The sequence below is a fragment of the Spermophilus citellus genome (assembly GCF_964194105.1).
Source record: "Spermophilus citellus genome assembly, chromosome: 13".
Taxonomy (NCBI): domain Eukaryota; kingdom Metazoa; phylum Chordata; class Mammalia; order Rodentia; family Sciuridae; genus Spermophilus; species Spermophilus citellus.
In genome coordinates, this window is record NC_138193.1 from 113,637,765 (window position 1) to 113,662,512 (window position 24,748).

General features: G+C 49.1%; 1 long non-coding RNA gene across 3 annotated transcripts; it reads left to right on the forward strand.

The window, feature by feature from the left end:
• The first annotated feature begins 560 nt into the window (after positions 1 to 560).
• LOC308632653 lies at positions 561 to 15,270 on the forward strand. 3 transcript variants are annotated; one of them, XR_014018623.1, is made up of 4 exons: positions 561 to 839; positions 6,094 to 6,256; positions 13,968 to 14,125; positions 15,134 to 15,270. It is a non-coding gene; the product is annotated as an uncharacterized lncRNA (long non-coding RNA). The 3 variants fall into 3 exon arrangements; XR_014018625.1 differs by lacking the exon at positions 561 to 839 and adding an exon at positions 862 to 2,875; XR_014018624.1 differs by lacking the exon at positions 6,094 to 6,256.
• The last annotated feature ends 9,478 nt before the right edge of the window (positions 15,271 to 24,748 follow it).

The window sequence follows — 24,748 nt, forward strand, 5'->3', positions numbered from 1 at the left end:
CAGCCTCCTGAGCCCCTGGGATTATAGGTGTGCACCACCTGGCCCGGCCATTGAATTCTTTTAAAAACTTGGTAATTATTTCATATTCCCCTTCTGATATCTCCTTATTCTTTCCTGGGATTTGTATTAAGTTAACATTGGAGACATTTCTTCCATTGTTGGACTTACTCTTCAGTTTTTGTCACCAATATTCATTAAAAACATAAAAAGCTCTTTGCTTCTTTGTGCGGCTTTTACAAATGTTACGTGGCCCGGGGCTCCACTTGGCAAGCTGTCTCCTTCCAGCCTTCAGTGTGACCAGCTTGCAGTACACAGAATTCTAAGAATACCTCCCCCAACCCTGTGACCTTGGCCTTTTAAATCTTGTCCCCTGAGTCTGAATGAGGCCTGTGCACATGGGCCCTGAGACACGGCTCGGCTGTGTGGCATGTTCTGAGGACAACGGGAGAGAGTCTTTTGGTCCAGCCTGGTCACTGTACCCTGGAGAGGCAGAGTTTTCTCTGTTACTCACTAAGAAGAGACGTCAAAGGGATTTGAAGTTCCAGACAGACTTGGCCGGGCGTCCCTGCTTGGAAGATGGAGGAGGCCACATGGAGGGCACGCTGGAGCCCTGCTGCAGAGTGACCTCACTTCACCAGCAAGGAAACGAAGACGTCACACCAATGACAACAGGAAGTGGACTCTGCCAGGAACCAGGCTGCACTCGGAGGTGGACATTTTACCAGAACTTTCTCAGGAGAGTCCAGCCTGGCAAACCTACTGATCTTTCTGGCAGAGAAACCAGTAGACCCTGCTGGACATCATGAGGACACAGGAGTCGTGAAGCAGGAAAGCTTGTGGTGATTCTGTACAGCAAGAGAAAGTGAATATGCTATCTCCTGGTTTTTAAATTCAGTGTCTATGTTTCCCTCCTTAAATCTGTAATTAGCTCTTTTATGGACTCACTTTATAGTCTGATAAATCTGGCCTGCTTTGTGTTACAAGATCTATGTTTTTGTAACCAGAGCTGAGCTCCATTTGAACGTCTTGCCGTGTTTACTCTAAGGTCAAACTTGGGTAGAAGTCTAATTCTGTCCAGGTGAAACCCTCTCCTCACAGCCCACTCTGTGCTCTCCTTCTGAGGAGAGCACTTTTCACTCTGCCCTGGTGACTCAATCTGTGGCTTGTGTAAAGTGGAGTCGTGACTTGTCACTGCAGCCCCTGGCCTCTGAGGCTCTGTTGCACCCACGTCTCACAGGTGTGCTCTGTGCGTTGGCCTCAGGGACACTGCCAGGGAACCCACAGGAACCCTGGCTCAGCCCCGCTGCCCCACGCCTGCTCCTTCTCTGCAGTCTTTAAACCATTGCTGAAGGTGGAAGTGGCAACCAGCTTTGGCTTTTGGGTCCCTGTCCCAGAAGGAGAACTTTCCCAGCAGCTGGGGTCCGAGGTGAGCCTGGAGAGAAACACAAGGTGTGTGTCCGTGCACACCTTGACTGGCTTCCACGCCCGGCCCGGGGCCTTCGGAGCCAGCTCTGCTGGTTTTGGACTTTCTACCTGGCTCCCAAGAACACAGAGCAAGGCTGGTCTGACTGTTCATCTCTGCTCTGCTTGACCCGCTAAGTGCCCACAGCAGAGGAGCGGGTCAGGGGTGAGCTCTCAGGGCCGTCTCAGCTGGAGTGCACAGCCATTTCATCTTGCTTCAATTTTCTCTTCTCCAAAACAGAGCTGATAATATCTGCCCGCTTCCCTTACAAGTCTGTTAAGTGAGCCAAGGGAGACGAAGTATCTGAAAGTGCTTTGAAAACTGTAGCAACGGACAGAAATGTTAAGAAGTAGTATTTGAAGTCCTGGCAATAACTCAGGCCTGTCCCCAAACATGGGACAAGACTTTTACCTGAGAGGATTCAGTTTAAGCAAACTAGGTGGTAAACATGATCCATCTAATCACAATTCAAGGTCAAGCTATAGAAGCTGTGCTCTCTCTGACACTTGTAAAAGGCAGTCTTTGGAGAGCAGCCATACATTTCATGGACTATAGGTTTTGGGTACAGATTTGTGAAAGGTCCCTTGAACATTCCAAGTCCATTCAGCCAGGGTAGGAAGCACTTTCAGATCTGTGTCGGCAGAGAGTGAATTGAAAAGACATGTTTTCTTGTCACGTGGCATTGCAGCTGGAGAGGAAAAAAATTAAAAGAACTCTCAGGATATATGTTGGATACAAATAAATTTGTTTCCAGACAGTCAAGTGGTAGGCTTTTGTAAAGAGGCACCAGATGTTTCTAGGCAATGGATGATTTTATTGTCTTATTTTCCATCCAAATAACACAGAACCTTGGATATATACTGTTACCAGATGGACCTGACCCAATCTTCTTTATGCTGAACACTCTTAAAATGAGCCGTGGCCCATGAGAGAGAAATGCATGTTGCAAAAAATGGGAGTCAGCCCGACCCGGAGAACTCAGGGCAGCCAGGCTGGGCGGGACCAGTGGGGCAGGTGCTTCTTTCTGTAAGTGAAAAGGGAATTCCCAGCACGAAGGCAGAGCGCATGACAGACAGTGAGGCCACTGTGAGTGGCAGCCAGAAAGGCTCAAGAAGAGGGAGGACACAGGCACGGCCTGGGGACAGAGTGAAGAATGTAGGAACTGGGAGCCCAGGGTTGGTGGCCACACAAGGCCACACAAGTTGGGAGCCACACAAGGACGCCATGAGGTTCCAGTTAGAGGTGCAGATGCAGAAGACTAGGAGGCTGCACTGAGTTTCAGGGGCCAGAGTGAGAGGGGCCCAGTAGGCAGAGACGAGGGCTCTGCCGCAGCGACCTGCAGGTTCCAGGCTGCCAGCTCCTCCAGTGCTGCATGGTGCCTCCTGTGGCTTGGACTTCGCAGCATCCTATAAAGTAAACACTCTTATCCTTATTGTTGGGATGAAGGGCATGAAAGCAAAGATGAACTGCACAGGCTAATGATCCACGTAGCCTGGAACGTCATCTGAGGCATGGAGTGGGGCAAATGTAGAGGTGCTATTTCACACTGTCTAGAAAAACTGATTTCTGAATTCTCGGCCACTGACCCTGCTGGGCATAAGGAGAGGGATTTCAGTGCAGAGACCTTGATTCCCTGTAATCTCTGCTTGAAAATTGCTGTTTCAACCTGAACACATCCCCCCACCTTTTCTTTCTTCTTTTTTTTTTTTTAAACTAGGGACTTAATCCAGCAATGCTTTACCACTGAGTTATATCCCCAGTCTTTTTACTTTTTGTTTTGAGACCCTGTCTCACTGAGTTGCTTATGTTTTCGCTATTTTGCCAAGGCTGGCCTCAAACTTGCAATCCTCCTGTCTCAGCCTTCTGAGTTGCTTGGGTTACAGGTAAATGCCACTATGCCTGGCACAAACTCATCTCTCTCTTTTATTATCAGATTATCAAAAGCAAGAAAGAGTCAGTAGATGGACAGAGGTGCATGCCAACTAACACGTGGAGTTTATTTTACAAAAAGGAAGATTGATTGGCTGTGACACAATCCAAGATAGTCACAGCTAAATATCTTGAGTAAGCCAATCATGTTACCAAGCGGACTGATAAGAAGGGAGACCTCCTGATACAGACCAGAGAACACCAGTTATTTTAACTAACATTTCATGATTCTCACATTTTTATTCTTAAATATATTTCATAAGAAAGTTGATTTTCAGTTTCACATTCTATGATGCTGCATGGCACACCTATTTAGGACTTTCTCTTGGGCTCTAACAATCTGTGTTCCCACCTTGCCACTCATGGGGCCACTGCAGGCAGGTGCATGGCGTCAGCCTTTCCTACAGCCCACAGCACTGTGAGCAGCATACAGTAGGTGTCAACTCGACACATGCTGCATGAAGAGATCAGATCACAAGACTCACTGAACTTGTTAGTACACACACACAATGTGCCTACCACATGCAGACGTGGGCATTATATATGTCACCATAGTAGGGTGCTCTCTTCTCTAGTGTTACACACAAAAGCAGCTTACTTAATGCTCACAGTTGCTTCTGATGCACCCCAGAGCAAGGGTGGCAATGAGCACTTGTTGCAGTAAGGGGTGAGCTGCCCAGGCAGCAACTCGCCCTGCACCTGCTATGGGGCTCTGTGTATCTGGATGCCTGGTCCATCCATGCTCTCTGTGCATCCACACAGCGTACACACATGCTCAGACACACACGAGCACATGTCTGGCACGTTACCTAAGACCCTGGGCCTCTTCCCTGTTGCCCTGGTCCCATGCCCCGTGCTAGATGGTGGGGCTTGGGGGAGCATTGTTTATTTTGAAATGGATCTTGAAAGTTGAAGCAGATCATAGGGTCTCGTGGTAAAACAGAGTTGGAATAAAAATAGAAACACTTGCAGGCTGGCCTGGTCCGGGTGGGCTTCCTGCTGGAAACAGAATTCAAATCTGGCCTTCAATGAGGGGAAGGAAGGGCTGGCGCTTGGGGTGTGGAAGTTGAGAGCGCCTGTGTGCACACACGTGCAGGAGCACAAGGGGGGAGAGCCAGTCCAGCAAGCTCTCAGGACACCCTGTGAAGGAAGTGGGGGAGGGGAAAGAAGGAGGCCCATGTCCGGTCCACTGGGTCCAGGTTTCTGACTCGAGCAAGAGGAAACTGAGGCTCTGAGAACTAAGTGGTTCTGAGCCTCAGAAAGTCAACTCCTGGCAAAGCCGAGCTTCCCCATGGTCCTCACTCCTGGGAACCCCTGACTTGTCCTCATCCTTCCCTCCCCATTCTGTTGGCTCCTCCTCGGTGTTCTGTTCACAGAAAGCTCCTGAGTTAACAAGTGGTTCCTCTAGATTCTAGAATATAAAATAGAATATTCTAGAATATTAAAAGAGCCCCATGTTACAGTAATACATGCACCCCACTGGGCTTCAGGAAGCAAAAGCCTAATTTTGTGATTCAGTCGCGAGAAGTGATAATGGGAGGCGATGAAGCCTGGGTGTATGTCCATGTGTGTGCATCTGTGTGGTGTGTCTGTATGCACATGTGGTGGGTGTGCACACAGGAGTGTGGCACAGTGACTGGCAGCAAGCTGAGCTGCCACTACCTTTCAGCGACTGTCTAGTCTGCTTTTGTGGTACCAGAGTTGGAGACTGTAGGTGGCTTAGGCCCCACTCTTCTCTGCTGGGCTGGCTGTGATGGATCCTCATGTGTCCCTGTTGTCCCCGAGCTTCTGAGCGAGGCAGCAGACTGAGAAAACCTCAGCCACACACACACAGCACTGTGGCCGCTTCCACATGTTCCAAGAAACATAATTTAGAAAACATCTTGCATAGCCTGTGGCTCTGGCAGGAGGAATGGAGAGCGCATTTTGTTTGAATATGAGGAAAAACTTTTCCAGTGCTTAGAATGTTATAAAACCATATGAGCCAGACATGGAGGAGCACTGGTAAGTGCGTCCACTCAGGGGGCTGAGGCAGGAGGACCACAAGTTTAGGCCAGCCTAGACAACTTAGAAAGATCTGTCTCAAAATTTTAAAAAAAATTAAAAAGGGCTGGGGATGTTGCTCAGTGCAAACCCACCCTCCACCCCCCGGTCTGATCCCTAGTACTGTAAAGACCAAACCAAACTAAACTAACCCCAAACTCACAAATGAGTGTCCTTGTGAATCTATGAAGTGCCATTTTTAAGGTTTCTAGGATCAACTTTGGCTCGGGATGTTTTGGGAGAGCTTTCTGCGTGGGGTGTGGGGTGCTACCTGATGACGTCCTTGGGACTGTGTTCTTGGTTTGTGTCGAGCCGTCCTCGGGCCCCTGCCCACACACAGCCACACCTGCAGCGCTGCGCGCAGGAGGACGGCTGCACGTTCATGGGATCAAAGTCGCTTTGCTAACTAGCAGCAGAGAAGTCCACTCATCAACATTCCTCCCAGCTCCAGGGTGACAAACTCGGTGGCAGCAGATCAAAAGGGGCATGTTTGGCACACGCAGATGGGTCCCACAGCGGTCCCATGACAGATAGGGAGTTGGGATGGTTCCAAGCCTATCGCTGTGGATCTGTATTCTTCAGGCTGCTCAGGGTCCCAGAGACTCACAACGCTTCCTGCTGAGCTTGGCCTCATGGAAAAAAAATCCTAACTCCCCTAGCAATGGCTCTTATGAGCACCATCATTACCACTGCCGTGACTGCTGCTGAGTCCGATGACAGGTCTGAGTCTCTGCTGAGCTACGGATAACCCAAGGCTGCAGCAGAGGCTCCCAACAACAGGGACCCTCAACTGGTGATTGACAAGACCAGCCTGGGATACGGGTAAGCCTCTGCCCCCTTCCTCCATTTATTATTATGTGTTGCATTATGTTATTTATACTAGATAAAATGATAGTATATTATTTTACATTTATGGATTGTATTCTATTCTATGTTGTCACACGTAACTATTATGCTATATCATGTGTTATATTATTTCAACCAACAGGAATGCGGAAAGGACACACAGGTAGGCTGAACGGTCTTTGTATTAGAACTTCCCAGGGTAAAATAGTCTAAGGAAGTCAACCCTGTCCTTCTCTCACACTCATTCATGGTCAGGAGGGACTTGCTACAGCCTGACAGGCGAGGGGCGGCTGGGTCCTGCCGTGGCTGCAGGAAGGAGGCTGAGCAGTGAGGCCTGATGTGGTTGGAGTCCATGCTATCCAGCCCAGTGTCGGCTGGTGGCAGGTCAGGGAGAGCCACTGGCTCCTGTGAACCCGCCTGTTTGGGCCTGGAAGACCTTGCTCCTTGGCAGCTTAACTAGGAGCCTTTCACATTTTCTTTCTGCGTCTCCTTTGCCCACCTGGCCCATGCATCTCCTTGCCTGCTTCTTCTGCTGCATCAGCCCGTCCTCTTCCTCTGCCCGGCCTCTCCCCTCCTGCACCACAGGCCTTGCCACCCCTGCACTCCTCTGAGTGCTCCTCTGCTCTTGAGGGGTCAGAGAATCCACTCTCAGCAGAGCCTTCCCGTTGCCTTCTGAGAAGGTCAGTCCTTTCCATAGGGTTCTTGGTCCTCAGTTTTCTCACTGGGCGGCACGTTGCCCTGGGTGTGTGGCTCACGGGGTGTGCTCTGCGTGTTGGCAGCACCACACTTTCTTCAGGAGACTTCTGCTCTGTCACGTGCACAAGCCGGCCACATGGAGAGGGAGAGACAGACGGGCCAAGACAGAGGAGAGGGAGGGAAGGGCAGGAGGAGCGAGGACTCCAGATCCACGTTTACCCCGCCCTGCTCTGACGTCTCGTGGTGGGCAGGCACGCTTGCTCTGCCACCCTGGCTCTGACCTCAGGCTGAGGCCCTCTTGCAGGGCTACTGTGGGGCTGCACATTTGCTCTGGAGATATAATGTCAGGTTTTTCGCAGCCTGCAATCCATTTACTGGGCCACCGTTTACCTTGACAAAAGCGTTGACCCTTCTTGATTGGAAATTAAGAAAGGAATCTCAACCTCTGGGAAAACCCGTCTTTCTTTCTGCTGCTGCCTTTCATTCTAGGGCGGCAGAAAGCACGCCTTCCCAAAGCCCGAAAGAGGCACCAGCAGGTAAAGACCTGTGGCTGGCGCAGCTGAGGAGGAGGAATGCAGGCTGGAATTTTGCTAGCAGATGGCTTTGCAGCCCCAGTGGATAAATGGGAACATCATGCAGAGTGGGGTAAACACAGGTGTTCAGGACTCTTCCAGGGGCCGGAGAGACCGAGAGGCACCCGCGCTCTGCTGCAGAGAGGGTGGTGGCTGTTGGGCCTTTGGCTGCAGTTGCCAGCACTCATGGGTGGCATGGAGAGCGTAGCTTCTCGGCTGTGCTGTCATCCTGCAGGTACCTGTCCAGGGCACCTTTCAAACAGGAAGACCCCACACAGGGTCTGGTGCTCTGTGCGCCCTTCCCACCCCTCCCTTCCTCCAGGAAGTGCTCTGGGGAGTGTTTGAGGTCAGCCACGTATGTAATTTCCTTGGGATCTTTCTTCAGTAATGTCCTTCTCCCCTGAGCCCTAGCATGGTGGACCTTCGTCAGCACGGCCACATTCCCCTGTCCCATGCTGGCTGGAAGAATCCGCGTGGCTTTTTCAGGGGACAGATCTTCAGACTTCTCCTGGATCCTGCCGGTACTGCCCTGCCTGCAGTGCCACACATTCGAGTCCCTGTCAAAGGCGCATGCCTCTGTGCTCACAGATGAGGCTTGGGTTTGGTTCTGATGACACTGTGCAACACAGGCTCTAAGAACCAACTGCACGCTTTCCTCAGCACCGACTCCTGTGGGTTCAGCTGTCTCTACTCTTACTCTGAGAGTAAAATGAAACCTTCCAAAGTCAGTGGAGGCAAAGTAAACTAACTGAGAAAGCATTTCATTTCTGCTAAGTGGCAGGTGGGGCCCTGGCCCTCTCTCAAATCCTGGCCTCGGGCTTCTTAGATGGTTTCTTGGGGAGGAGGGTCCCTCCGCATTCCTCCCGAAGCCGCTGGACTCTCCCTTTTAATCCTGTCTCGAGTGCCCCAGTCACAGTGCCTCCCCTTTGCCCAAGAGCAAGCTCTTTCTTGTCACAGTGAAATGCCTCCTGTCACAGTACGGGTGACTTTCAAGTCGGGGTTGAAGTGACCTTTGTATTTCACAGCAAACCTGGGATTCCCAGTGTGGTGTTGAGTTGGTGATTCACGTATCTCACTTTTTTGTTTAGAAAATGAGGCCTTTTCAGAGAAAAAAATCTATATTGTTTCCATGCGTCTCTGTAAACGACCACATCTTTCTGCTTCTCCCAAGAGGCCAAGCCAAAGCAGATCTCGTTTTGCTTCTCCGTTGCCGAACACAGGGCCTCACGGCATTCTTCTAGGATATAAATGACAAATGGAAGTCAAATCTTTTCAGAGAAACTCTGGAGTGTGTGTTTAAAAACAAAGAAAATAAAACCAAGGTGGATCTAACAGCACCCACAATGTGTCATCATCAGGGCGCGACATTCTTTTCCAAGCTCTGTCCCACTGTGACCTCGGGGAGTGTCTTGTGACCTGTCTGGGCTTGGCTTTCTCACACATCAAATAGAGCAAATGAGGTAAAATATGTTCTGAAAACTTTCATAGTTTGCAAATGGAACTGGTCTTTGGAGAATGGAAAACGCTTAGAGAGAATGTGGGGAGCCTGGAGTCCTGCAGTCTGAGGTGTGGAGGTCAGCAGCGGCTCTGTGCTGAGGCCTCCTGAGGAGTCTCCACACTCTGCAGAAGCCCAGTGACCTCTGTCCATTTTCCCTCCATGCACTGAGTGAAACTCACACCTTGATTCACATTAAATTGGAGTCCAATTAACAGTCTGAGGTTCTTGTGTTGGAGAACAGTGATTTCAGATTAGGAGGCAGCGGAATGGCCTTCTAAGGACCTTGCACCTACTAAGATGGTATGGAGATGCAGGATCACTGAGGATGTGTACTGAGCGTGGGAGCAGAAGCTGCCCTCTCCTGCAGTCCCTAACTGGAAGGCCATGCTGCCCTCCACGTCCACCAGGGGGTGCTCACCCTCTGGCAGGCAGGGCCCTGCCCGCTGCCCTGAATCCGCCCATGCAGAACAGCTGCCACTGGGCTGGCCTCCGCTTCCTCCATTGCCATCATGCTGCTTATGCCAGGAGAATAACCTTGCTAAAAAGTGAGAATACGGCATTCTGACTAAAAAATGGTGCCCTATGAGTACAAGCTTCCTCATAGCTATCTCCACAGTTATAGCTACATGTAATATCCTTCTAGTGCATTTAGATAAAGCTTCGTTAATTGAAACACAGATGTCTAGAGAAGACAAAAATCTATGGCAAAAATAAAATTATCAGTTTTGATTTTTTTAAGCTCCTTTTTCAGTAAAATCCTTCAAAATGAACTCATGCTGGTGGTCAGTACCTAATGATCCTGGCTTTTAGAATCTGAATGATAACATTTGGTCGTAGCTGTGGAAGAGAACACAGTAAGAATTTAAAATTTCAGTCCATTCGATCTAATTAGCACATAGCAGTTGTAGGGAGTGCACGTGATGCAGGGTGGTACCTCAGTATCTGTATACAATTTATACTGATCCAATCGCAGAGCCTAGCATTTCCCTCTTCTTATCATTTGTTACACTTGAGCCTTTCTGCTCCTCTCTTCTGCTTCTTCATAAATATCAATGAGACGGGTGCTCTGCGTCACTGCCCTGTGCTCGGTGGAGTGGGACGCTGTCCTCCTTGCTTGAGTGTTCGGGAGCAGTTAGTCACCCTCCCCCTCTCCCTCCCTCCCCATTGGCCGGGCTCTAGGAGTGACCGCTGCACTCACTCCTGCTTGGAGACCGCCGTTATTATTCCCACGTGCGGAGGGGACTTCTGAAGCTCTTCTTTTGTGCCTGACTCACTTCACTGGAACTGACAGTTCCATTGGTTGATGACACACATAACAAGATTCCGTTATTTGAACCTCAGTGGGGAGGCGTCTCTTTGTCAGACTGACTTCGTTTCCTTTGGGTGCATCCCCAGAAGTTGGGTGGCTGGATCACACAGCAGCTCTGTTTTGAGTTTCTCGAGGTCCAAAGTGTTTTCCATCATGGCTGGACTCCTTCACCTTCCCACCAGCAGTGTACCCTTTCCCCACGCGCTCCCAGCTCAGAGAACAGTAAACCTGAAGGCATTCAGATGACTCAGTCCTCAAAGTCCTATTTCATGCCAAGTTCTTGGTTCACATATGTTGGGATGTGAGGGCCGGAGGATGGAGGGGTAGAAGAGAAAAAACCAACCAACCAACCAACCAGCCAACAAGAAACTGGAAGGAAGAAGCCAGGGTTGCTGCTGGCTCTAGACATCCATATCTGTCCTGCTTCTCTCCCATCCAGTAGGTGGCGTCGTCTGTTGTAAGCTGGTGTCTTGCCCCCAGGATGGTGGAGGTAACCCGGGTGGGAAGACTGGTCCTGGCACAGGGCGCCTGGATGTGGGGAGTGGCACCCACCAGTCCCTGAAGAAAGACTGCACCTCACGGGTCTCTTTTGGGGACCCCTTGCTCCTCAGACGTGAGCGCAGGGTACTGTCTCCCTCTCTTGCCTGGAGATTTCCCAGTTCCTGGTCTCTTCCTCCTCCCTCCCTGTTCCCAATTGAGGAAACTCTCACCCTGGGGCTCCCATGGGCGGCTCCCTGGTCACACTGCACACCTGGTGGGGCAGCTACTGTGTTGCGTTACCACCACTGGGGAGGAGGGAAGGCTGCAAACCTGGTACCTGGTACCTGGCCGCAAGGTATGCCCTTGGCTGGTTATCAGGACTGTATTTCTAAACTGTCAACCTGGAAATCAGGTAATGTTCTCTCTCCTCCAAGCCTTCCACCAGCTCCCATGTAACTGGGAAAGTCCAAGGGGACACACATATCACACACGTACAACACACACATACACACATTTCAAAGGCTCACTGGCACCCAGGGCACCATTCCTTCTCCCGGTGGTTTCTGCGGGGGCCCTGGAGGGCTCAACAGTGAGTGTGTCCAGGAAGTGAGCCCTGACACACAGACAGGGAGGCGGACAGACCCACGGCTGCTGATGCATGGAAGACTCCAGGTTCCCCATTTCCCGTCCTGGCACATCTGGTGTCCAGTTTTTGTGGTGGCTGGCTAGTTTTGGAGAAGGCCCCAGTGCTGGTGAGAGGGAGTGAGTGGGCAGGGGCAGCCCTGTGAGGCTCCATTCCACCCACGCGCACAGGGGGGCCTTCAGCGACTCCTCCCAGCCGCCTTCCAGCCAGCCTGTTTTGGGCTGATGAATTTTCTGAGGGACACAGGTCACTTTCTATCTGATGGCGGTGCTATAGACAGGAAGCCAGACGATTCACCCACTGGAACAAGAGGGGCGGCCTTGCACGCAGTAGACGGTACAGACAGGCTGAAGAGGCGAGGGCCCGTGGGGAGTTGGCTGCCTCTTCCCATCATTTCTAGGTGTCCCATCAAGTCAGATTGCCAGGTAAGAATAAGGAGGAGCAGGGAGGGAGGAGAGACGGAGTGCTAAGTAGCCGGCCTAGGCTAGCAGTTCTAGGTGGTCTACAGAGTCCCCTGGGGTTCCCCAGACATCCACAGGTAGCCAAGGAATCAAACAATTTTCACAATAAAATCAGGATGTTTCTTGCTTTTTAAGTTATGTTCACATTTAGTGCAAAAGCAGTGCTGGCTAAAATGTCTGGCCCAAGCAGAAATCAAGGAGGTGATACCCGAGGTACTTCACACCTGGCAGGCTACACCCCTCCAGTCACAAGGTACACACAGACAGTGCCCATTTCTCTTATCGCCTGATGGGGCTGCAAGCACTACCCTGCCTAGCCATGCGCCTCTTCTGAGCCTCAAGTGGGGAGAGTGGACATAAGCCACCTGCCTCGTGGCACACAAGGAGTGTCCACACCATGTCAGGGTGGAGAGCTGTGCGAGTGCCCCGTAGGCTCCAGGCTGAGAGACCCACTCGTTCCATGAAGCACCAGTTTTATTTGAGCAGATTTTGAAACACAAATTGGTCACTTATTTGTTCTAAATGCTAACATTGGAACTCTGACATGAAGACTGTGAAAACGGAAAGACACCTTCATTGTCTGTGCCTGACACCTTCTGGTGGATAGTGACCACCCACCTGTCACAGTGTTACCATCATATAATTAAATGCACAGACATTTGGAAAATCTGGACCACTTGACAAGCCAGATTCTCCTAAAAGACCAGTGCACAAGGTCAAGAAATCCTATGTGAGTGAAAGATCTGCCCCAAGGCCTTAGCAGAGCCAAGGAGACACTCCTGTGGAGTCTGTCAACCTGGAAATCAGATAACACCTCCGCCAAGAGCCCTTCAGAGAGCCACCCTGTCCAAGTTCTGGGTAGAATCAGAGAATCTTGAAGACCATCATCTGAAAAGCCACTGGAATACACTTCAGACTGGGTGACCTCAGCTTCACCCCCGACCACCAGCTAATTGGCTTGTTCAAGGGACTGGGCTGTGTGGGCCTCAGAATGAGCCAGAATGTGGAGAGACAGGAGAGAGAACCAAAGGCATGGAAGGAGAGACTGGGGACCCCACTTGGGAGTGTGGGGCTGCCACACGTCACAGGCTATCCCTGCTGGTGCCATGGCCGAGGCCTGCTGGCCTGGATCGGCACCTGTCCCTGTCTGTGTACTCCCTTGCTCTGGACCACAGACTGAAGACAGGACTGGGCTGAAGCAGGTGCTGGCTGACAGGGAAGGCCCTGCTGGCCCTTCCCTCTTCCACGTGGGAAATGCTGTCTGCCTCCTCTTAGGCTGGACAGTGGGATATCCCAGGACAGGGAAGGGTGCCGAAAGCAGGTGGAGACGCATATCTTCCTGTGCCTTAGATCTCTCTGGGTCACATTTGCCTCTTCCCCAAACTCTCCATCTTTCCCCCAAGCACTGGGCCTCTGGGACATCCATGCCTGTCTCTGGTTTTCAGGGAATTCAGAAGGTTCTGAATCCTGCCCTTGCCTAAAGGACTGGAAGGGATGGGGAGCCAGGGAAGAGGGGATAGTGGGAGCCGGAAATGCCAAGCTGTGTTCAGTCACTTTCTCAGGCCTCTCAGGGCCACGCTGCAGTGGGCCAGGCCTGACTCCATGCCCTGCCAAGCGTGTCTCAGTGCACTGCAGCTGCTGAGTTCCACGGAACCAGCAGGGGGCCCGGGGCTCTGAAAGGGCCACCTTACAGGAAGGGCTTTTCACTTTTAAATGGGACAAGAGCAGTTCTGAAAGGGTGTGAGCCATGATTTAGCAGGGTTCTAGGGGGGTTCTGTCATTTGACTTACTGAAAAATGACACTGGAAGAAGTGACAAAAGCAATACCTGACCTTAAGCAGCTGGAGTTCATGCTGCACGTTAGCCTCAGGGAGCTTCTGCCCAGCTGGAGCTCCCAACGTTCTCGGCTCTAGGGTCCCATTTATTCCAAGCCTATCTGTCTTCTTCTTTTCTTCTTGTAGTACTAGGAGTCAAACCCCAGTCTCACCCATGCTAGAATGTTGTCTTTATCTTTTTAAATGTTTTTAGGGGAATAAGGAAAGTGTCTAGGAATAAATGAGCCCGACCAACGCCCCCTTTGCAGAGCTCAGCCTGAGTCTCCACGGGCAGAAGTGTGCTGACACTGAGGGGCCAGCCCTGCCCACATGCTGCGCTTGGAGAATTCAAGGCCTCCAGAGACTTCCCGAGTGAGTCACGTCCTGCTTTTCCTTACCCCTTTCTCGACTCTCAGCCTATTGTCCATTCAGCAGCGGGGCCACCTGCTCTCCGCTATCCATCAGACCAAGACCTTGACTCCGCACACATATATATTATTTTAGTAAAAGTATGGTGGTCAGAAACAAGAATTATCAAATGTAAGCTTTCCTGTGTGAGAGAGGAACCATGGGGCACACCACGAGGGGACGGCAGGTGGAAGGGGGTGGGGGTGCTTGGTGACTTCCCAGGCTGCGCAAGGCCCTGGGTTCCTTACCACTGCAGGCAAGACTGTAAACAAAGGCGACAGACAGATGCAGAGAGACGTTGGCTGTCCTCAGAAGAATACATATAGACCTGCCAGAACCACTCTGCACAGTAACCCCACAAGCAGGTCACTCTGCTGGGCTGCTTCTAAAGCCAGGCTGATCGGCACTGCTACCCCATGCGCAGCAGCTCTAGGGAGCAGGGGTGGGGGAGCACACAGGCAGCGTGTGAGTTTTCACAGACTCAGTGAGTTCAAGCTTGGGGAGGCGTGTTGCAGTACATCTGGCCCACACCTTCCATGTTGGGGCAATGATGATTCAAAAGTTTTAGCTGACACTAAAATAAATCCAACTTCCTATTTTCTTTGGTATGTTATCTCTTCCTGTGCAGCCCACATGCACTCTCACATGCACATGCTCAGACACACTCATGTACACACACATACACTAATTCACAAACACATTCACATGCTCACACATGCACAGACACATGCTCAGACACGCATACACACATACTCACTTGCACACAAAGACTCTCACAGTCTCACAAATGCACACTCAGACACTCGCATGCATACGCACACACACCAAAATGCACAACTGACAGGAAGGAAGGCATCCCAGGCAAGTGTGTGTGGTGCCGGATCATCTGAAGTAAAGTTGGGGGGAAAAAAAGAAGAAAGGAAATCTGTCTAAAATGTTCAGGAGGCTTATTTTTGTTATTTTTAAAAAGAGTGCCTTACAAGTGGGGAAGCCTGACTGCTGGAGAAAACATGGCGGCAGGAAGGGAGTGAGCTGCCCCATGCCCCACGCTGCTGTGCCCGCAGATCTCCCCTGGTCGGAAGACTCCGTCTCTGAGAGTGTTAGAGGACCCCTATCCAGCTGCTCTCTGCAGACATCACCAGCGCTGTGACAACCCGCGGGGCTCCGGGCCTCAGCATTGGAGTAGGACGCCCGCCTTGGAGCAGGACCCAAAGCTGGAAGTTCCAGTCCACGTAAGACTCAGGGAGCGCCTCAGCAGAATCACCCTCAACACATCTGCAGGTCGCCAAGACTTGGCTCAGCTCCCATGCAGGTCACCCAGCTGCTACCTACCCACAGCACAACACCATCACCTGGCTCCCCAACCTCACCAGCCTCCCCCACCTCCCCAGGCCCCTCCACCTCACCAGCCACCCCCACCTCACCAGGCCCCCCACCTCCCCAGCCTCCCCCACCTCACCAGGCCCCCCACCTCCCCAGCCTCCCCCACCTCACCAGGCCCCCCACCTCCCCAGCCTCCCCCACCTCACCAGGCCCCCCACCTCACCAGCCTCCCCTACCTCACCAGGCCCCCCACCTCACCAGCCTCCCCCACCTCACCAGGCCCCCCACCTCACCAGCCTCCCCTACCTCACTAGACACCCCGCACTGAAAGCAGGCCGCCGCCATCTTGACTCAGCATTCTCCCCATATTACGTGGGGGCAGTTCCCCACGCCCTTGTGGTACCTCTCCCCTGCCCACCATGCCCACGGTGTGCAGGGGAGAGGGAACACAGCTGCATTGCAAGGGCCTCCAGAACGGCTCTGGTAAGACTGAGGCCTGCTCTGTGAGCTGTTGAAGTGGGCAGACAACCTCAGCCGTCGGGTTACTGGTTACTGTGCAGTGAGCCACACCCAGGCTTCAGGTTGCATGTGTTACTATTTTTATGATCCTTTTCTCTATCCTTTAAATGTTTGCTCCACTATACTATTTACTTATAAATCCACATAAAGTCTGAATCCATTAGAAAATGGTATAAATAATTTGCATTTTTAGGGAGGAATCTTTAAAACGCTTATATATTTCAGCTTCTGACAAATTGCCAAGATACAAAAGAGTTTCATACACTTTGTTTTACTTATAGGAAACCTGTACTGTAAAAGCATTTTCCCTAACTGCTGGTAGATACACCATGAAGAGGCATTTTAGATTCATGATGAATTTCTTCACTTAAATTAGCATGGGGGCACTATGCTAGTATTCACAGGTAACTATAGAATTCTATGTTGTAATAAAATTATGACAAATGAAGTATCTGCTTAATAATAGAAACATATAAAGTATAACATTTTATCTTATAAATTTAAAGACTAATTTATTTGTTAAAAAGACATTATAAGTAAGTTTTAAACAAATCACCAATGGTAAAAACAATAATTAACATGTCTAAGTAAAAGCTTTCAAAGGGATAAGGTTTAGAGTTAAATATTTTCTTTTATAAATGAAGACAATAGGTAGACCATTATTTGAAGGAGTCATGTTTTACCAATTCTTTTCAAATCTCTTGGCATACATTATTGGTTGTTTTGGCTATTTTTCTTTTTTTATTATTGGTTTTATTTTTTAGATACATGACAGCAGAATGCATCACAATTCTTATTACACATATAGAATAATTTTTCATACCTCTATTTGTATATAAAGTATGTTCACACCAACTCATGTCTTCATATATGTGCTTTGCATAATGATGTCCATCACATTCCACCATCCTTGCTAACCCCCTGCCCCTCCCTTTCCCTCCCACCCCTCTTCCCTATAGAATTCATCTAATCCTCCCATGCTCTCCCTCCCTATCCCACAATGAGTCAGTCACCTTATATCAGAGAAAAAACATTTGGCATTTGTTTTTTTTGATATGGGCTAACTTCACTTAGCATTATCTTCTCCAACACCATCCATTTACTGGCAAATGCCATGATTTTATTCTCTTTTATTGCTGAATAAAATTCCATTGTGTATATATGACACATTTTTTTTATCCATTCATCTACTAAAGGGCATCTAGGTTGGCTTCACATTTTAATTATTATGAATTATGCTGCTATAAATATTGATGTGGCCGGGTCCCTCTACTATGCTGTTTTTTAAGTCCTTTGGGTAGGGACGGAGGAGAGGGATAGCTGGGTCAAATGGTGGTTCCATTCCCAGCTTTCCAAGGAATCTCCATACTGCTTTCCATATTGGCTGCACCAATTTGCAGTCCCACCAGCAAGATAAGAGTGTGCCTTTCTCCCCACATCCTCACCAACACTTATTATTGTTTGTCTTCATAATAGCTGCCATTCTGACTGGAGTGAGGTGGTATCTTAGAACAGTTTTGATTTGCATTTCTCTAATTGCTAGAGATAATGAACATTTTTTCATATATTTGTTGATTGATTGTATATACTTTTCTGAGAAGTCTCTGTTCATGTCCTTGGTGCATTTATTGATTGGGTTATTTGTTTTTTTGGTGCTTAGCTTTTTGAATTCTTCATATATCCTAGAGATTAGTGCTCTATCTGATGTGTGAAGGGTAAAAATTTGTTACCAAGATGTAGGCTCTCTGTGCACCTCACAGATTGATTCTTTTGCTGAGTAAATAGGGAAAAGAGGAGGGAGGGAATGGAAGGAAGAAGGGGAATTGCACGGAAAATGGAAGGAGACCCTCATCGTTATACAAAATACATGTATGATGATGTGAGGAAAAAAAAAGAAATGTGTCACATTAGATTGGGTAGAGAGAGATGATGGGAGGGAAGGGGAGGGAAAGGGGGGATAGGAAGGGCAGCAGAAAAAAATAGACACTAGTATTGCTGTATGTATATACGTGGCTGTATAACCAATGTGATTCTGCAACCTGTACACTTGGAAAAATGAGAAATTATACCCCATTTAATTCAAATATATGATATGTCAAGATCATTGTATTGTCATGAGTAACTAATAAAAAAAAGAAAAGAGTTCACCCCATTTATTGATTCATGGTTTGAATTCTTGTGCTATAGGAGTCTTATTAAGGAAGTGGTTTTGGCTATTTTTCTAAGTGGAGGATAGTTAGAATTGCTTATACACACTAGGACAGGGGCAGGAAAGCCTTAGGGCAAAGCCTATTTTTGCCCAGCTCCTGATCCTCAACACCTGTCCCAGGGGTTCTACAGCAAGAGCATTGCTGGGGACTCAGCCAGGTGGCCTGCGAACACAGCTTGACCTTTCTGGGCCAGCTCGGTTGCTGCTGCTGCATGGTTTTGGTACTGGTGATAAAGATGATGGAGTAGGTAGGTTTGGTCAGGGATGAATTTGAGCACCTTGGGAATCACCCGGCCTTGAATCACTAACCTTACACTCAAACGCCTTCAAACCATCTGGGGTCCAGAGAGGGGACATGAGGGTGGAGCAGGGCTTTCTTTTCATCTGTGGGTCCTTGCCCTGGGGAGAAGCTCCCAGGTCCAGCAAGATGCTTGCATCAACTGCATGGGAGAGGACACTCTGTCCCGGAGGGTCTGCATTTGCAATATAGTAAAAATAGCCTGAGCAGGCTGGTATTTGTCTCCTGGGCAACCTCCCTCTCCAGTGTCAATGTTTTCATCTCCTTGCCAGTGCAACAGCAATTCACAGACCCTTCCACAAGATGCACTCTGCAGTCCTGCCTCCAGTCACCAACATGCAGTCAAGAGTGAGAGACTCTAGTTCGATCCAGTAGCCCACTCGAAACCCACAGCCACACTCAGGGGAGCGTCTGAGTGGCCTAGAACAGCACAAAATAATTTGTTCTAAAAGTTAAAAATAATAGGTGATATTGATTTTTATGAAAATCAAAGAACAAAAACATGGACAGCTTTTGAAGTGAAGGCTCAGCAGTGATATTGAAGGTGTACTGTGTCTCAATGGGCCAGAATCACAAGCCATGGCCAGGAGAGCAGCAAAGAAGCCACCCACGCCATAGGACTTGTCCCTTTAAAATCCCAGGGATCCTGATAGAGCATCCTGTGTTCCCACCATCTGCAGGCTGTGCAGTCAGTGCAGACGCACATGCAGGTCCTGTAATGCACCATCTAATTAGTGCACTAAAGCTTAATTTATTGGATAAATTGTAAATATAAAAACCATTATAATTTAACAAATCTGTTCCCTTGCTGCTGTAATGAGCACTTTGGCTTGGCTGGGTTATTATGCATAGTTCTCTTTTTTATATTATATCGCTAGGTACCTTCCTTAATGTAACACAGGGACAACGAAATCATTCTGAAGGACCTGTGCACACATGGCACTCACATTTGCGATCATAATTGGAATTTACCTGTCAACAGAGCTGCTTCATTGCAGATATGAGCAGAATTGAAAAATGCCTTGTTCACCTGGAGCTGCTTCTGAGGACAACATGCCTGTCTCCAGCGAGAAGGCTCCACGGCTCTTCAGCCTTGGAATGGAGCATTGGCCATAACTTCTGTCACTAACTTTGCTGGCTTCTTCTCCCCTCTCTTCTAGACCTCTGCTGGTCTTCACCTCTCCCTTCTTCCTCTCACTTCCTGCTCCTCCCCATCTCTTTCTCCTTCTGCTCCTTCTTCGTCATCTTCATCTCAACAGGGCTGGGGACTTTGGCCATCCTTTTCCAACTGAATAAGAGACTTGTTAAGAAGCGCGGGATGTTGAGCAGGCTGTCACACACCTGCAGAGCTTCCTGTTAGCCCAGCCGTGCAGTGCAACGGGTGCTGATCAAAGAGTGCAAGTACGCGCCCTCAGGCAGAATGTGAGTGCTTGGAGAAGTCAGGATCATCTGAGTGAAATTAAACCGGATTTTGCATTGGACATGAGCTAGGGCTTTTGTGTTCTAGAGTCTGACATTCTCCAGTATGTGTTGTTGCTGGGAGAACTGACCTTAGATGAGAAAGAGTTTTGCAGATGGGCCTCTCTGTGACTTAAAGACCTCCTGGAGGTTTATTCATTTGCTATGGCTTCACGGACCGCCTGGTATATAGATTAGACAGGTGATTGCCCATGTGGTTTAGTGTCATGGTTTAAGGAATCCACACAAACTCAGCGTGTGTAAACATACAATGCTTTCCCAAGGATTGGCTAACACTTGGCCTTTTCGATAAAGCTCCATGGGACAGGTGGCAATAGTGTGTTTAGAGGGACTAAGAGCAAGTTGTTTGGACGGAAGGGGGAATGTAATGGGATACAGTGTTGTTGCAAAGTCCTCAAAGGGGAAATAGAATTAAGGCTGGAAAACAGCAGTTCCAGAGATTTCTGCATCCGCCTCACCATTGCTACTAGGGTCAGTTCAAGGTTCTCTACTATCATGGTAGAACAAAACAGTACTTGTTTACAAAAGGATTTTTAAAAAGTTTTACAATTGTTTCACACACCTCTTCTCAAGAGATTGAGGCTGACTCGTCCCTCCTTAACAGTGGCAGATGGGGCAAGCAATTTCTAGACTAGGTCTGCATCCTCCTCACTCTCTCTGGAATCACCAGCTCTGGAGAAACCAGCTGCTGTGTCCGGAGGACACATTTTCCCCAGCCCTGCACTTGGGCCATCTTGGCAGCACACCCTCCAGCACTGCCCACCATCAGAAACAGGTGGAACATGTTTGTTTTCTCTTCTGAACATGAAGCAGGGATTTCAACTGAAGGTGAGGCCAGGAGAGATGTGTTCAGGGAGGTTGGGGGCATTGTGTCAGAGACACCAGCGTGTTAAATCCAGAGTGTCTAAGGTCAATGTGTGATCTTGGACACATTTTTCCATTTGTTTCAGATTTTCTCTCTTTGAAATGGGATTCTGTAATGTCTTGCCACTCTCTCAACATTGTCATCATACTTACAGTCATATGCACCAGTCTTTAATAGAAAGTTTCAAAAATACCAAGTCTCCTTCCTCCTGTTTTCCAACATAAATATGGGTGTGAACAGTAGCAGAAGCCAGTCTGGGAATACAATGCTCTGAACACTGTCTACTTGATTGCTCCAAATAAGCTGTTGGGTTTTCTGGGTGCTGGCATGCTTCAGGCACTTGAAGCACACTGGGCTGAGGTAAATGACCAGTATTAGGGTTCTGTATGTTGGTGTCCACCCCCAATTCAGATGTTGAAACTTTGTCTTGAATGCCTTGGTATTAGGAGACAGACCCTTTGGGGAGGTGATTAAGTTGCAGGGACTCTGAATTAATGAACAGGATCATCACCCTTGCAATAGAGAATCAAAGGGACATGCTTGTCCTTCTGCCACATCAGGGTACAGTAGGGAAGTGCCATCCTGGAGGCACAGAGCCAGCCGTCACCAGCTATGAAGCCAGGTGGTGCGTCCATCTTGGTGTCTCCAGTCTCCAGCAGGGTGAGCGGTCGAGGGCTGTGGGCTCTGAGCGTCAGAATCTGAGCGATCTTGTTACAATAGCAGGAGCAGATTAAGCCGGCTCCTGGCCCTCATGACTTTGTGTCTTCTTAGGGTTCCAAAGGCCATATTTTAAACTGTATTGTGACTTCTTCATGGTTATTATTAAATTTATTACATCAGTCTTACCAAAGTTGTGTGATGGTCTACCAATGATTTTCTTTTCTTGTATAGTCTTTGATTTGTTCTTTTTAGTAACACATGACAATAGGATGTACTTTGACATATCATACACACATGGAACATAGCTTCCCATTCCTGTGGTTGTACAACTGTGGAGTCACTGGTCCTGTGTTCATATATGATCTTCCGAAAGTTGTGTCCGATTCATTCAACTGTCTTTCTCATTCCCATCCCTTTCTTCCCCCCATTTCCCCTTGTTACTAATGATTTTCAACAGAAGCCAACGACGTTGCTGGCTGCAGCTGCCTGTAACAGCTCAGAGGAGGCTGGCCATGAGGGTCCGCCCGCCCGCTGTCCAACTCAGCTGGCTGCGTCCACTCACTTCCAGGTGGCAATGCTGTCCTTGTGAATATCTGCTTATCCTTCTTGCCGTCTGTTCACCAGGGACGGTACTGAGGCCATGCTTCTGCTCTGGATTGCGTGTTTGGATTTCACGCACCAAGTGGAGGTAACACACTCCACTCTGGCTATTTTGCCTGAAGGACTCAGCCCCCACTTCTCGCTGACTTTAAGTCTCCACCGTCACACTCTTTCCATCCTTTAAGACCTCTCCCTGAAGCCCTCTGCTCATGCCAAGTGCAAAGAGCATTTTCCATCTTGCTCTGCGTGGACTCAGGAGCACTGGACGTGCCCATTCTGAGGAACATGTTCTTGACCCTCAAAGAGCTTGCTGAGCACTGGGAAGCAGGTAGCACCAGGCAATTATCACCAGTGCAGTGAGATCACCAGGGAGGTTGGTTGGAGATAGAATGGACAAAAGGGGGAAGTCTCAGAGTTAGCTGGGGCCATCAGGGAAGGGAGGAGGGGTCTCACCTGGACTGGGATGAGCACAGCCCCGCCCCCCACCCCCGTAGTCATGGAGGATGTGGTCTAACACCACCGTGCACCCCTGGACCACAGTGGGTTCTGGTCAATAGGTAGGCCACGATCTTCCCAGACCTTCATAGGCATGATAAATGTAATTTACAAATCAGACACAGTAAGAAATTAACAATAACTAATAGCAAAATAGAATACTTACCATATGCCATGATAAAAGCGATTTAACATGACAAACTGCTCAGCTCTGACATTTTCCACTTAATATTTTCAAACCGTGGTTGACCACAGGTAACTGAAACTGGAGGAAGTGGAAGTACAAAGAGGGGCCACTGTGTGGGAGTTTCTCAGGGAACATGGAGACAAATGGGGTCCTGGGAGGCCACTTTGAAGTCAAAGGGAGGACTGCATGGGGACCAGAAGCATGAGGTCAGCGGAGCCTCATGGGACACAGAGGAGTAGAGTTAGTGGACATGACCCTGGAGCCAGGGCATGGAGACTCCATAACCACTCCAAGATTATAGAGTTTGTAATAAAAAAAAAATGGAAAAATTTTAGGCAAGGGAGTGACACTTTTTCATGCTTGTCAATATGGAAATAAAATTAAAATATCCAGCTGAGTTGAGTGCATTTAAAAGAAACCTGAGTGATATTTACTATGGAATTTAGGGCATTCTGACATTTATTCACAAAATAAGGATCTGGGCACTTGACAAACAAATGTGCTGACCTCACACCCACCCCGCCCCTCACCACCACAATCTAGGGCGAGGCACAAGCAGCCTGGGTCCAGGTAGGACTTGCTTATGTTCATGTGATGTGGAATTTATTGAAGGTTGATTTTGCTAATTTTGGCTAAAGAGTCCAGAGTACTTTAAAAAACACTTTTGCTGTGCTTGGTTGGTGCCCAACACGTTGAAAGGCCTCTACAGGCAGATAGCATTTCCATCTCCTTGGAACGCCGTCTATTTTGATAGCATCTGGAGACTGATTTGACAACCCACAGAAATACACATGAATGCTCCATTCATGTTTCAAGGGGACAGTCACCTTTGGCTCAGGCGACACCCAGCTGCAAGGAGAAGGTGGCATCCATCAGATGACCCACGCTGCAGAGATACGTGTTGCTTGGCCCCAGGAGCACAAAGATGTGCTCTGTCCTGGCTACAGAAGGCCCATAAAATGTGCAGACAAGTGCAGAGCACAATGAATACCACTCCGGGCTCTGCTGCTCGGCCTCCACACACCGCAGCATCGCATGCCGGCAGCTTGTGGAGTTAGACGTTGACCTCGGCTTTGGAACAAGTTTTTGCTTTTCTGCTCCAGCTTCTCTTGTCAGCCTCAGCAGATGTTGGATTCATTGTCTTATTGTGTAAACTTGTTTCTTTCAGGGAATTTGGGCTGTGACAGAGCTGGTAATGTCCCATTGTGTTAGCAGGAATTCTCTCATGTTGGATAGAAATTCCGCATTTGCTTGTGTCCTTGAGCTTCCTTCCTTCATTATCTTAATCAACCAACAAATGTTTATTGAGAAAGTTGGATTTGCCAAGCACTCTGCTGAGCTCCCAGGATATAAATCTGCATGGGACATAATGCTGTCATGCAGAACCCCCAGCCTAGAAAGACAAACAGCAGCCGGCTTCGTGGAGGGATGTGGCGCTTCAGGAGAATTAACATCCAACACGTGTGTGTGTGTGTTTGTGTGTGTGTGTGAGAGAGAGAGAGAGAGAGAGAGAGAGAGAGAGAGAGAGAGAGAGCGCACCTGCTTTCGCCTGTTCCATGAAATCCAAAACACCGCTTCTCAAGAAACAAGTAAAGTCAATCAAACTGTTCGCAGAAGCTTTTCCAATCTCCACGAGCTGCCTGCAGACAACGTCCCCCACAACGTCTGGATATCGTAGTTGTAAAGAGGTGGTTTCCAACTGTGGGTTACTTTGTCCCCTTTCCTGCAGGGAGTGCATCTGGCAAGGGCTGAAGATGTCATATTTGGGCAGGGGTGGGTGCTACTGGTGCCTGGCAGGTACATGCTGGGGTGGTTGTCCAGTACCCTCAGTGCACAGACTAATCCCCCACAACCAGGAGTTCTGGCCTGAAACATCAGCAGAGCCATGGTGAAGAAGACGCGCTGTGAAGAAACCTGTGAGGAGGTCAAGATCTCTCCTCGATCCCACGTTA